Source organism: Bos javanicus, chromosome 7 (genome assembly GCF_032452875.1).
Source record: "Bos javanicus breed banteng chromosome 7, ARS-OSU_banteng_1.0, whole genome shotgun sequence".
NCBI lineage: Eukaryota > Metazoa > Chordata > Mammalia > Artiodactyla > Bovidae > Bos > Bos javanicus.
The window spans coordinates 32366751-32381352 of NC_083874.1; the positions used below are offsets into that span (position 1 = coordinate 32366751).

The 14602-nt window shown below is 36.2% G+C and overlaps 1 protein-coding gene across 2 annotated transcripts in view; it reads right to left on the reverse strand.

The window, feature by feature from the left end:
* Positions 1-3852: 3852 nt before the first annotated feature.
* LOC133251024 (protein FAM170A-like) overlaps positions 3853-14602 on the reverse strand; it is a 34235-nt gene continuing 23485 nt past the window's right edge. For both annotated transcript variants that reach the window (XM_061422976.1, XM_061422978.1), the window contains exon 6: positions 3853-4050. The gene's annotated coding sequence lies outside the window, so the exon portion shown is untranslated. The remainder of the gene's footprint in view (positions 4051-14602) is intronic.

Here is a 14602-nt window from a genome sequence, read left to right on the forward strand (position 1 = left end):
CAGGACAGAAGGAGCAGGGCATAACCTTTAAAAGAATGAGATAACCATAGGACATGATCAAAACTGGTTAGAAACAGCAAGGTTCAAAATGGTGGAAGATTAGATCTCCAGTGGACTTTGAACCTCATTATGCACTCACTGTAAATATGTTAGCATCTGAATGACACACCATTAGCACCATGACAGTTCTGAGGTCAAGCAAAAGCCAAAATGTGGGTGGTGGCCCAATTCCTGGAAAACCCAGACCCCTCCCTGAAATAGTTGGAATAATCCTTCCATTAATTAGCCTATGAAATTACCTAGCCCATTAAAACTAACCATGCTATATTTCAGGACCACTCTCATCTTCTGAGAGAGCTAGTCATTAAGACAGTACGGTACTGGCACAAAAACAAAAATATAAATTAAAAAAAACTATATATATAAATGGAATAGGATAAAAAGCCTAGAGATAAAACCACACACCTATGGGTCACCTAATCTATGACAAAGGAGGTAACAATATACAATGGAGAAAAGACAGTCTCTTTAATAAGTGGTGTTGGTGAGGTAGAAATTGTTAGGCAGTTAGTGTGGGAACTCTGAGACCTTGGCCTGTTTCAATAAACATCCCATTCCATTAACCTGAAACTATACCCTTTGTCCTAATTCCTGGCTCTCAGAGGAATGTCCTTGGTCTGATAAATTATCAGCACTCAGATCCAGGAAAGGGTAGTAATTAACTTCTGTTCCATATGCCTGAGGGAGAAACAACTGGCAATCATTAATCTTTAGCCTATACATCTGGTCCACTGTAAAATGGCGGGGAATCATGAGAAAAAGTTGTGGGATGGTGACTTAATGTCTAAGAAAACTACGAATCTGAGGATCAAAAGAAGCCATAAAGATGTGAATTTAAAAATAGTGACCTTTAAGCAGATTGGTTATAAATGACATATGTTAAAAGTAAGAACCAATCAAAAGTGTAAAAATCAATACTAGTAAGGATATAAACTGCTGTAAGTCCCGCCTTTTGGGGGAACTTCACTCCCTCTCAGTATCTGTGCTGAAAGTTTTGTACTTTCTCTCTGAAATAAATCCTGTTTGCCTGCTACCATGAGTGTTTGTGTGTTTGCAAAGTTCATTCTTTGGCTTTGGCAAACAAGAACTCGGATTTCCATTTCATTGGGAAAACTGGACAGCTATGTCTAAAATAATGAAATTAGAGCACTTCCTAGCACCATACACAAAAATAAACTCAAAATGAATTAAAGGTGTAATGTTAAGACTGGATACTAGAAAACTCTTAGAGGAAAGCATAGGAAGAATACACTTTTACATAAATTACAGCAAGATCTCTTTTGACCCACCTTCTAGGGTAATAAAAATAAAAGTAAACAAATAGGGCCTGATTAAATTTAAAAGCTTCTGCACAGCAAAAACAAACAGATGAAAAGACACCCACACAATGGGGGAAAGAGACTAATCTCTAAAATATACAAACACCTCATGAAACTCAATATCAAAAAAAAAAAAAAGATCAAAAAATGGATGGACGACCTAAATAGATATTTCTCTGAAGAAGATATACAAATGGCCAAGAAGCACACAAAAAGATGCTCAACATCACTAATTAAGAGAGAAATGAAAATCAAAACTACAATGAAATATCACCTCACACCAGTCAGTATAGCCATCAAAAAGTCTACATACAATAAATGTTGGAGAGGGTGTGGAGACAAGGGAACCCTCCTACACTGTTGGTGGGAATGTAAATCAGTACAGCCACTATGGAGAACAGTGTGAAGGCTCCTTAAAAAAACTAAACACAGAACTATTGTATCATCCAGCAATTCCACTCCTTGGCATATATTCAGAGAAAATCATTATTCGAAAGGATACATGCTCCCAATGTTCACTGCAGTGCTGTTTACAATAGTCAAGACATGGAAGCAACCTAAATGTGCATCACATATGAATGAATAAAGATGTGGTACATATATAAAATAGAGTATTACTCAGCCTCAAAAAAGAATGAAATAATGTATACCTGTGGCAGATTCATTTCGATATTTGGCAAAACCAATACAATATTGTAAAGTTTAAAAATAAAATAAAATTTAAAAAAATGAAATAATGTCACTTGCAACAATATGGATGGACTTGGATATTATACTAAGTGAGGTAAGTTTGACAGAGAAAGACAAATATCATATGATATTGCTTAGATATGAAAGCTTTAAAAAATGATACAAATGAACTTGTTTATGAAACAAAAATAGACTCACAAGCTTAGAGAACAAACTTAAGGTTACCAAAGAGGAAACGTTGAGAGGATGGATGAATTGGGAGTTTGGAATTGACATACACATACTACTATATGGAAAGTAGATAACAAGGACCTTCTGTATAGCACAGGGAACTCTTCTAAATATTTTGTAATAACCTAAATGGGAAAAATAATTTGAAAAAGACTCGATACATGTACATGTATAGCTGAATCACTTGGCTATACACCTGAAACTAACACAGTATTGTTAATCAACTATATTCTAATATAAAATGATAAAATAAAAAATAAAATTAATTTTAAAAAGCACTGATTCATATGTTGAAACCCTGAATCCCCAGCCTGAATGTGACTCTATTTAGAGAAGGGCCTCTAGAGAAGTAACTAACATTAAGTGAGGTTATATAGTGGGGCCCTGACTCAAAAGATTTAGTGTCCTTAGAAGAGATACCAGAGAACATTTTGTGTGTGTGGATGTATGACTATCTATGCGGTAAATAAATATCTATGTGAGGACATGATGAGAAGGCAGCATTATATAAATGAGGAGGAGAGCCCATCTCAGAAATTGAATTTGGTGGCACTATACTTATGAACTTCTAATTTTCAGAAGTGCGACAAAATAAATTTCTGTCCTGTAAACCACAGTGGTGTTTTGTTAAGGAAGCCCAAGCAAACTAATACACTGCATATCACTGCTTTTCATAATTGCTCATATGTTCTTCCTATTTCAAACATAGTTCCTTATTCATTTCCAATTTTTCATTGAACTATGATTTCGAACTTTCTAGCTCTATCCTTCCTAGTAATATAGAGAAACATGCTCATGTTGATGATGACAAAGTTGTCAGTATTAGTGAGTAGTTTTAGTCATCTTTTAGAAAATCCCTGGAATTATAGACATTTCTCACAGAGACATATCTGTGATAGAAGATAAAAATATCTATCCTCTCCAGACATTCCATGTTGTACATTTCTATGGCACTATATATTTTATAAACACATGAATAAGTATCATCTAAAATTCCCAGAATTTAAACCTATTCCCTGCCTTACTCTATGTATTTATAGAAACAAAAAATATAACAAGGCATAATTCTTAATTCTATCAGAGAATCAATCATATCCTTAGTGTACTCTCTGACTACAAATAAAAACTTGAACAATCATACATTTCAATTTATTGGATTAGCTTTGTATAGTACTCAAGATATTAGTGTGATATTCTCATTTGTGCATGCATGCTTAGTTATGTCTGATTCTTTGGGACCCCTTTTGGACTGCAGATTGCCAGGCTCCTCTGTCCATGGAATTTTTCAAGCAAGAATACTGGAGTGGGTTGTCATTTCCTCCTCAGGAGATCTTCCTGATCCAGAGATCGAACCCTCATCTCCTGGGTCCCCTGAATTACAGGAGGATTCTTTATCACTGAGCTTCTCACAGTCTATTATTCCCCTTTGTATCATTATATTATCAACAGTAAAAAATAAAATTGCAACTAACAAAAAGGACTGTAAAACATGCTCTAAGTAAAGCATTATGGAAATGATAAATCACAATTGATATAATACAATAAGGCCATATAAAATTGCATAAATATATTTGAGGTGTGGCAAAGAACTACAGGTAAGAGTCAGGCAGAACTGCTAAGCAGAAAGGAACTTTGAGATCTTCAGGTTAAAAAGCTTCAAGTTACAGAGGTATTGGTCATTCCCCATTTGTCTCTTTATGTCCTTCTTCCAGGCTTCTTTACCTTGTTCCAAAACTCAGGATGTTGCTTTCTATAAACAAATACAAAAATATTTTACCCTTTAGATTTGGTTATGTTTGAACAATAAGTTCTTAGGATTCAAAGGGTAGGAGGAGAGAGCTGTTGGGGTACAACTCCCCTCCTGCTGAGGTAGCTAGTTGTCAGTGCAACTGTTACTAGTGTTATTCTACCAAAGGCTAGGAACCCTGTATAACCATCCTATAGCTCTCCCCACTGGCTCCTTCAAGCCTAACTTCCCATACTGTTAGCCCTGGGCCTATTCATTCTTCCCTGTTGGTTTCTATTATTATTATCATTTTTACTTTACAATATTGTATTGGTTTTGTTATCTTTTAAAAATACCTTATTAAACTCATGCCAATTGCCCCCGTTTTAGTGCACTGTTCTCTGCTGGAAAATGAACTGATAGGAAAATTAACTCTTTAGAGATAAAAGTGCAAAGACTAACTTATCTTGGTCATATTATCATTTGCCTGTGATCTATAAAAGCAAGAAGCATTAGCATAGCTATTATAAAGGCTGCTCCTCAAATACTGGATCAAAAATAACATTCAAAATTTCTAGTTTAAGATAAAACCAAGAGTGTTCTTATTTGTTCCACTGCATTAGAATTTTAAGCAAAAAGAAAACACAAAAACTGTAAGTATCAGTCTATTCTTCAGACAAGTCTCAAGAAGTTTCATAAGTGCCTTTTCATTGTACACTCCACTAGGTATCACAGGTTCTGGAAATCTGATCACAGTGACTCAGGTAGGTGGAAGAGCCTAAACTAGAACTAAGTTCTTTACGTATTTGGGCTCTGTGATTTAATCTAGGCACTAATAAGCATAGATGATAAGCCACATGTTTTTCAGAAACTAAATTATGTTGCCACATGGGATGAGGAAAAGAGAAATCTGGAAAACAGACATGAACAATAAAATGAGTGGATTGGCAAATTTTACAAAAGCAGCAAAAGTCCTTGATGATAATAAAATGGTTAGGTTCAATACTTCTTGTTGCATATTTATCTCAAGGAAGCCACAAGGAACATGAACACCAATCCTTAGGTTCCTAGTGAAGAGTGAGAGCCTGGGACACTGTGTTACACACAGTCCAACTGAAACCACAATGGTTTTGAGGAGGTTTTCTTGAGAAATAACAAGGACAATTAACAAGAACACACTGGCGGCCTTAATTTTCCAACATCATTGCCAAAAGCCACAAGACAAACGTGTGAGTGGCAATGGCTATTCTCCTCTACTAAGTTTTAACTAACAATTTAGCAATAATTTGTTACCAAAATAGCTCCACTATTCAACCAAATTTTTGAAAGAATAGCAGTTTCATTTCATAAACCATGTCACATCATTATCAAAGCAGAACCTTTTCATTTTTATAAACTTGATTCATTTCCACAAGGAAAAACAGATTACATATGGTAATTATAATCATCAACATTTATGGAAAACCAATACATTACCTGATGAAATGAATTTTTAAAACCCATTATATACTTTCCTTGAGATATAAAGTTAATAAACCCAACTCCTTTTATCTCCTTCTGAGCTTCATGTTTCTTTACAAAGTTGTTTATATTCTGATTTTTATATGTCTGCTCTAGGAAGGACTGTAACTTTAGTACTCTGACCACCTCAGTTGTGTAACTGTGTGATAGTTAATGTATGTAAACATCAGGAAACTGTAACATTTTAGCAGAAAGCAGAGGAAAGCCTGCTAAAATGTCAAAATTGGATATTTTTCTTTCCTTTCTAGAATTGAGGAATTCAAAGAATGAGCTATCAGATTTCTGTTCAGCAAGTCATAGTTAAAGCCCAGGGACCTAGAATTGTTTAATCCATACCAGATGTGAGGAATAAAGGTAGAAATAAAGAAAAAGGAGTCTGAATCCTGCATTCCTATAATTAAAAGAAAACGGAAATATTTTTTTCCTTTGTATAAGGGCAAAGGAAAAAGTAATACATACTTAAAACTGTGCAAGGAAATTTCAAATTTATCACACTAACAATTATTATGCTTTAATAATATACCTGTAATCAAGATAGACTGTTTTTTAATAATTACTTCATGTTATCTGGTTTACATACCCTTTTTTAAAAGCTGTTGATCTAAAAGCTTTTCTTAGGATCTAGTAATACTAATACAAACTTTGAAACTGTTCTGATCCTTTTCTGATGTTTGCTTTTAAGATCTATTATTTCTTCAGATTTCTGAAAATATGTTCAGAATGTAACTACAATGTTACTTTCATGATCACCTGTGCTTGGTCTCTTCAATTCAGTTCAGTTCAGTTCAGTCACTCAGTCGTGTCCGACTCTGTGACCCCATGAATCGCAGCACGCCAGGCCTCCCTGTCCATCACCAACTCCCGGAGTTCACTCACACTCACATCCATCGAGTCAGTGATGCCATCCAGCCATGTCATCCTCTGTCGTCCCCTTCTCCTCCTGCCCTCAATCCCTCCCAGCATCAGAGTCTTTTCCAATGAGTCAACTCTTCACATGAGGTGGCCAAAGTACTGGAGTTTCAGCTTCAGCATCATTCCTTCCAAAGAAATCCCAGAGCTGATCTCCTTCAGAGTGGACTAGTTGGAGCTCCTTGCAGTCCAAGGGACTCTCAAGAGTCTTCTCCAACACCACAGTTCAAAAGCATCAATTCTTTGGCACTCAGCCTTCTTCACAGTCCAACTCTCACATCCATACATGACCACAGGAAAAAACATAGCCTTGACTAGATGAACCTTTGTTGGCAAAGTAATGTCTCTGCTTTTCAATATGCTATCTAGGTTGGTCATAACTTTCCTTCCAAGGAGTAAACATCTTTTAATTTCATGGCTGCAGTCACCATCTGCAGTGATTTTGGAGCCCCCAAAAATAAAGTCTAACACTGTTTCCCCATCTATTTCCCATGAAGTGATGGGACCGGATGCCATGATATTCATTTTCTGAATGTTGAGCTTTAAGCCAACTTTTTCACTCTCCACTTTCACCTTCATCAAGAGGCTTTTGAGTTCCTCTTCACTTTCTGCCATAAGGGTGGTGTCATCTGCATATCTGAGGTTATTGATATTTCTCCCGGCAATCTTGATTCCAGCTTGTGTTTCTTCCAGTCTAGCGTTTCTCATGATGTACCCTGCATATGAGTTAAATAAACAGGGTGACAATATATAGCCTTGACGTACTCCTTTTCCTATTTGGAACCAGTCTGTTATTCCATGTCCAGTTCGAACTGTTGCTTCCTGACCTGCATACAGATTTCTCAAGAGGCAGATCAGGTGGTCTGTAAGCCCTTAAAAACTGAGACCAAAGCTGAATGAAAAAAGTCAAAATATATGGACCATTCACCAAAAAAAGAATGCAAAAAACCCTTAAGTGGAAAAAATATATATCCATTCTCACTAAGACTAAGAAAAACTAAAACAACAGATGCATTATTTCTCACCTATATGACTGGCAAAAATACTAAATTCAATAATATACTCTATCAGTGAGACTGGAGAACGTAAATTATTTCAGATTATGGCTGGTGGGAATATCTAACAGTTCAAACTCTAAACAGTGTAATTTGGTATATCAAGTAAAATTAAAGAGACACTCGTGTGTTTGACTTTCTAGGATTATAATCCAAAAGTACACATTCACAAAGAAGAGAGAATATAGGCACAATGCTTTTATAAAAGGATTATTTATAATATGAATAGATAGCTGAATCAATATGGTAATTGGGCTAAACACTTCTCTCAACTAAAGTCATCCAAAATCACTCATATGGCCTATTGAATGGGTCACAGAAGTAAAGGAGATCAAAAAAGGCCTGCAAATTCCTGCTTCTAAATCCCAACCCTCAGCTCTTTCTACCTCTACATAAAAGGACTCATAGTCATACAAGTGGTATCTTGCATACATTTTTGGATGATTCAGTTACACCCTTCTGTTCTTAGAGAAGCAAACACTGATACCTGACCTTTCCTTTTTTTTCTGATATTCCTCTTCCAATATTTCACCTTCTGGAAAGCCACATCTTCTTACTTCTTCTTTTTGTTTTCCTACCTCTTCTAATGTGTAAACAATATCACTTCCATTCTTTTTTTCTTCCTAAGATGATATTCTCTCCTGTTATAGATGGAATGACTGCAGATTCTGGGTGGGGATGAGGTACAGAGAGACACTGACATATATTGGTTCAATATTTTCAAAGTTCTACTTGCACTGAACTTAGTTTGTGAAACAGAGTACTGCCTATATCTTGTATAAGATTGGCAGTGCCAGAAGAATAGAGAAAACAGACAGGCTAGGGCATACTGTTTGCTTTTCCTGTTTGGTTCCCACAATGCGTAATCAATCTTTGATTATTAAGGTAATTTTCTATGACTTGTGACTATTATAAAAGTTACCATGGTGACTTTCAACTTATTGAGCTTGTCATCTAAAAATGTAATTTCCTATAAATGTGGAGAAGGTAAGGACTTCTGGTTTCTAAAATTCTTCTCTATGATTTGTATTTTGAAATGAAGAGGATATTAGAAATGGAATTTTTGAATTGTTCATTCAATAATAAGCAGATACACTTTAATGATCACAATCATTATTATATTAAAAACACATATAATAAAGTGAGATTGGTACATTGTTCTATAAATAGATTGATAGAAATCATATGCTCTTGTACTTGGTGCTGAGATACGTTTAAAAAATTTCAGATAGAGCTTAATAATGACAGCCTGGTAAAGCTAAAAACTCCTTTTTAGAGTAAACTATGTGATCAGTGATAAATGCTCAGGTGCTATTCTTGTGGCCGTGGATGAAATGCAGCATCTTCTGTGTGCTTAGTAGCTAAGTTGTGTCTGACTTTTGCAACCCCATGGAATGTAGACCACCAGGCTCCTCTGCCATGGGATTCTCCAGGAAAGAATACTGGAGTGGGTTGTCATGCCCTCTTCTAGAGGATCTTCCCAGTCCATGGATCAAACTCAGGCCTTCTGCATCGCAGGGAGATTCTTTACCATCTGAGCCACCAGGGAAGCCCAAGAATACTGGAGTGGGTAGCCTATCCTTTCTCCAGGGGATCTTCCCAACCCAGGAACTGAATTGGGGTCGCCTGCATTACAGGTGGATTTTTTACCAGCTGAGCTAACAGAAGTGTATTATTGCAGTAAGGGTATGACCTGCATATTGAATATATTTTATTATACTCATATCATCACTAAAACATATATATCTTTAAAACTCTACTAATGAGAGTAACTTAGGAAAGGAAATTAAACCACTAAAAGGAAATTAAACTACTCTCCATAGGCTTTTAACTGAGTCAACTTGTCCTAAAAAGCAAAATTTAAATCTTATCAGGTGTTTACTTTTTAGTTGAATTGGTGATATTGCAAGATATTTTAACAAAGGCTTGTTTTATTTGGTCATGAAGGCCATTATTAATTTACCTGAGAGTGTGTATGATTCATGCAAGTTCTTTAAGTGTAAAGATAAACCTATTTTTTTTTTACTTTATTTTTAAACTTTACAATATTGTATTGGTTCTGCCATATATTGAAATGAATCCGCCATAGGCATACACGTGTTCCCCATCCTGAACCCTCCTCCCTCCTCCCTCCCCATACCATCCCTCTGGGTCGTCCCAGTGCACCAGCCCCAAGCATCCAGTATCGTGCATCGAACCTGGACTGGCGACTCGTTTCATGTATGATATTATATATATTTCAGTGCCATTCTCCCAAATCATCCCACCTTCTCCCTCTCCCACAGAGTCCAAAGCACACATGTGACAATCTCAAATACTATCCACAATATAGTTTTCTTCAAATGATAGACAAAAATTCCACTGAAGGATCCTTGCATGTGTGCTTCAGTCATGTCTGACTCTTTGCAACCCCATGGATTGTAGCCCTCCAGGCTCCTCTCTCCATGGAATTCTCCAGGGAAGAATACTGGAGTGGGCTGCCATTTCCTTCTCTAGGTAGTACCCTTAAATGGGTTCTAAATTTAATCTGAACAAAGTACAATAAAAAAAAAAAATCTCTACTATGTTTCTAGCCTTCAAAGGAAGCCCAAAAAATAAATAGATAAAAGGAAAATGGGGCTTAAAAATAAGTTCATCCTATGGTTCTCAAATATGAGGACTATCAACATCTGCCTCTGAGATAACTGCAGGATTATTTTAAAGAATTTAGAGGTATTGGGATTACCTAAGTAGCTAACTACTTACCTATATTCAGAACGAACACAAATCTGTCCATTTTTTCTCGTTGAAATCACACAAAAGAAACATAAATAGACTGACCATGCCAGGATGGAACTATTTTATGTACTTTATATCCTCAAGTCTCAGTAGTAGTATGACAGTAATGATATGAATATGCTTTCTTGCAAACAAGAACATGCTAACACAGAACGATGCAGTAGTTACGGGCACTGACCCTCCACCAAGTCAAAAATCCAGGGATTATTTATAGTCCACATTCCGGTACACTTGGTTCCTTAATATCTGCAGTTCTGTATCCAGAGATTCAACCAACTACAGGTCCTGTAGTTCTGTAGTATTTTAGCAAATACTACGGAACTACATTCCCACATAAGTAGACTCATGCAGTTCAAGGGCATGATATTCAAGCACAAATTGTTTCTAAATTTCTCCTTATTAATAATTATAAGATATGTCACAACTTCAAAATCTTTTTAATTATGCAAAGCATATTAAACTTGAGGATATAAAGTTTTATTTCATTTATTGGTACTACATGAAATGCTGATTAGTTTTTTTTCTTTTTTAGATAGACAAGATTTTTAGAGAAATTTTGTGTTCACAATAAAACTCAGAGAAAGGTACAGAGATTTCATGTATATCCCATCCCCCACACATGTATACAGAGCCTCCCCAATTAGCAACATTCCCCAGCAGAGTGGTACATTCCTCACAATAGATGAACCCACACTGACTTGTCATAATTACTCAAAGTTCACAGTGCACCTTACCTCTTGATGTTGTACATGTTATGGGTTTTATACCCATCATTATAGTATCCTAAAAGTATTTTCACTGCCTTGAAAATTCTCTGTGCTGAGTATTCATTCCTCTCTCTTCTATCTACTCTCAGCAATCACTAATATGTTTAATGTCTCCAAAGTTTTGCCATTTCCTGAATGTCATAGAGTTGGAATCACATAGTATGTAGCTTTTTCAGATTGCTTCCTTTCACTTAGCAATATGCATCTAAGGTTTCTCCATGTCTTTTCATGGTTCAATAATTCATTTCTTTTTAGCATTGATAAGTTCTTTGGATTTTCAATTAAATTTTTTAAATGACAAACTATTTTAAGTCACTGTATCTATAATGGAGAACATTTTAAAAATTTCCATGAATGAGAAAGTTACACAATATAAAAATAGCATGAATTTAAAACAAAGGCACAACACTGTAATATTAGATTCAATTTTCAACATGTTTAAAACTAAAGAGCTGTTCTTATCACACTAAACAGATCATTTTCCATATTTAAGTTGGTATGTGTTAGTCTGTAAACGGACTAGAATTTTATAGCAAAAGTATTAAACTATTATAGTTGTAAATGTAGATTTTTAAAAAGTTTTATTTCAAAGTGCACTTAGTTACACTGGGATTGAGGAAGAAAATGGGAAGCATATGATTTTGAATCTAAGCAGCATATAAACAAGTACTTCTATAGGCAAATAAAAAAATCAAGTCAACATATGCCACAGATATTCAAATTATTAGTCATCATATGGAAAATAAGTGTAAGAAACAAATGCCAAAAATGAAATTGGTAGCATGTTAGAATTTTTACTCTCTTTAAACATTTAACAAAATCCACTGGGGTGCTCTTTAATATATATAACTTTGCAAAATACACGTTATACTCCATTCCCTGAAGAAACATACCTGTTATTGGAGAGATAAGGTATATTATTTTTTTACCAATTAACAGACTGTCAAAGCTTATCATTTTTTAAACAATTAACAGACTTTCAAAGCTTATTATTTCCATATGATTCAGCTTCAAACAAGCTGTACTAAAAACTGAAAATAAAGAAAAAAATATTTTGAGTATCCACTGTGGGCCAAGTCCCTATTTGCAAGGTAAACCCAAAGAAGCCAAACAAAGGCACTGAAAACTGAACTGACGCTGTGACAAACCATCATTGCAGAAAATGATACAGAATTTGCACTCTGAAGGTCAGCTGATTGCATGTAAAAACATAAAATAAATATCTTCCATATGATTCTAACAGAAGCCACAGTCATTCTTTGGATTAAAATTATGTCAAATACAATTTAAATTACCAAAAAAGAACTTTCTCAAGGAAGCAGATAACCCACAGATGCCAATCTTATGATGACACAGATGTTCAAATTTTAAGAAAAAGACCTTGATGCAGCTATTATAACTGATCTATGAGGTGAAGATAAACACCAAATGAGTGGGATGATGTGTGTATTAGTTGCTCAGTCATGTCCGACTCTCTGCAACCCTATGAAGAGTACCCCACCAGGCTCCTCTGTCCAGGGGATTCTCCAGGCAAGAATAATGGAGTAGGAGGCCATTTCTTCACTTCCTGCCATAAGGGTGGTGTCATCTGTATATCTGAGGTTATTGATATTTCTCCCAGCCATCTTATTTCAGCTTGTGCTTCAGCCAACCTGGCATTTGTGCTCTGTATATAAGTTAAATAAACAGGGTGACAATATACAGCCTTGATGATTCCCTTCCCAATGTGGAACCAGTCTTTTGTTCCATGTTCAATTCTAAATGTTGCTTCCTGACTTTCATACAAATTTCACAAGAGGCAGGTCAGATGGTCTGTATTCCCATCTCTAAGAATTTTCCACGGTTTGTTATGATCCACACAGTCAAAGGCTTTTGATGTAGTCAATAAAGCAAATGTAGAGGTGTTTCATTTTTTTTTAGTTCTCTTGTTTTTCTATGATTCAGTGGGTGTTGGTAATTTGATTTCTGGTTCCTCTGCCTTTTATAAACCCAGCTTGTATATCTGGAAGTTCTGAGTTCACATATTGTTGAAGCCTGGCTTGGAGAATTTTGAGCATTACTTTGCTAGCATGTGAGATGAGTGCAATTGTGCTTTAGTTTGAGCATTCTTTGGCATTGCCTTTCTTTGGGATTGGAATGAAAACTGACCTTTTCCAGTCCTGTGGCCACTGCTGAGTTTTCCAAATTTGCTGGCATATTGAATGTAGCACTTTCACAGCATCATCTTTCAGGATTTGAAAATGCTCAACTGGAATTCCATCACCTCTACTAGCTTTGTTCATAGTGATGTTTTCTAAGGCCCACTTGACTTCATATTCCAGGATGTCTGACTCTAGGTGAGTGATTACACCATCGTAATTTTCTGGGTCGTGAAGATCTTTTTTGTACAGTTCTTCTGTGTATTGCCACGTCTTCTTAATATCTTCTGCTTCTGTTAGGTCCATACCATTTCTGTCCTTTCTTGTGCCCATCTTTGCATGAAATGTTTCCTTGGTATCTCTAATTTTCTTGAAGAGATCTCTGGTCTTCCCCATTCTATTGTTTTACTCTATTTCTTTGTATTGATCACTTAGGAAGGTTTTCTTATCTCTCTTGCTATTCTTTGGAACTCTGCATTCAGATGGGTATATCTTTCCATTTCTCCTTTGACTTTAGCTTCTCTTCTCTTCTCAGCTATTTGTAAAGCCTCCCCAGTCATTTTGCCTTTTTGTATTCCTTTTTATTGGGGATGGTCTTGATCACTACCTCCTGTACAATGTCATGAATCTCTGTCCATCATTCCTCAGGCACTCTGTGTATCAAATCTAATCCCTCGAATCTATTTGACACCTCCACTGTATAATCATAAGGGACTTGATTTAGGTCGTATCTGAATGGTCTAGTAGTTTTCCCTATTTGTGTCAATTTAAGTCTGAATTTGGCACTAAGGAGTTCATGATCTGAGCCACAGTCAACTCACAGTCTTGTTTTTGCTGACTGTATAGAGTTTCTCCATCTGTGGCTGCAAAGAATATAATCAATCTGATTTCAGTATTGACCATCTGGTGATGTGCAATGTCATCTCTTGTGTTGTTTGGATGAGGCTGTTTGCTATGACCAGTGCGTTCTCTTGGCAGAACTCTGTTAGCCTTTGCCCTGCTTCATTCTGTTCTCTAAGGCCAAACTTGCTGTTACTCCAGGTATTTCTTGACTTCCTAACTTTTGCATTCCAGGGCTTCCCTGGTGCCTCATAGGATAAAGCATCTGCCTCCAATGTGGGAGACCTGGGTTCGATCCCTGGGTCAGGAAGATCCCCTGGAGAAGGAAATGGTAACCCACTCCACTATTCTCGCCTGGAGAATCCCATGGACAGAGAAGCCTGGTAGGCTACAGTCTATGGGTTCGCAAAGAGTCGGACACGACTGAGCGACTTCACTTTGCCCTATAATGAAAAGGACTTTTGGGTGTTAGTTCTAGAAGGTCTTGGAGGTCTTCATAGAACCGTTCAACTTCAGCTTCTTTGGCATTAGTGGTTGGGACATAGAATTGGATTATACCGTGATACTG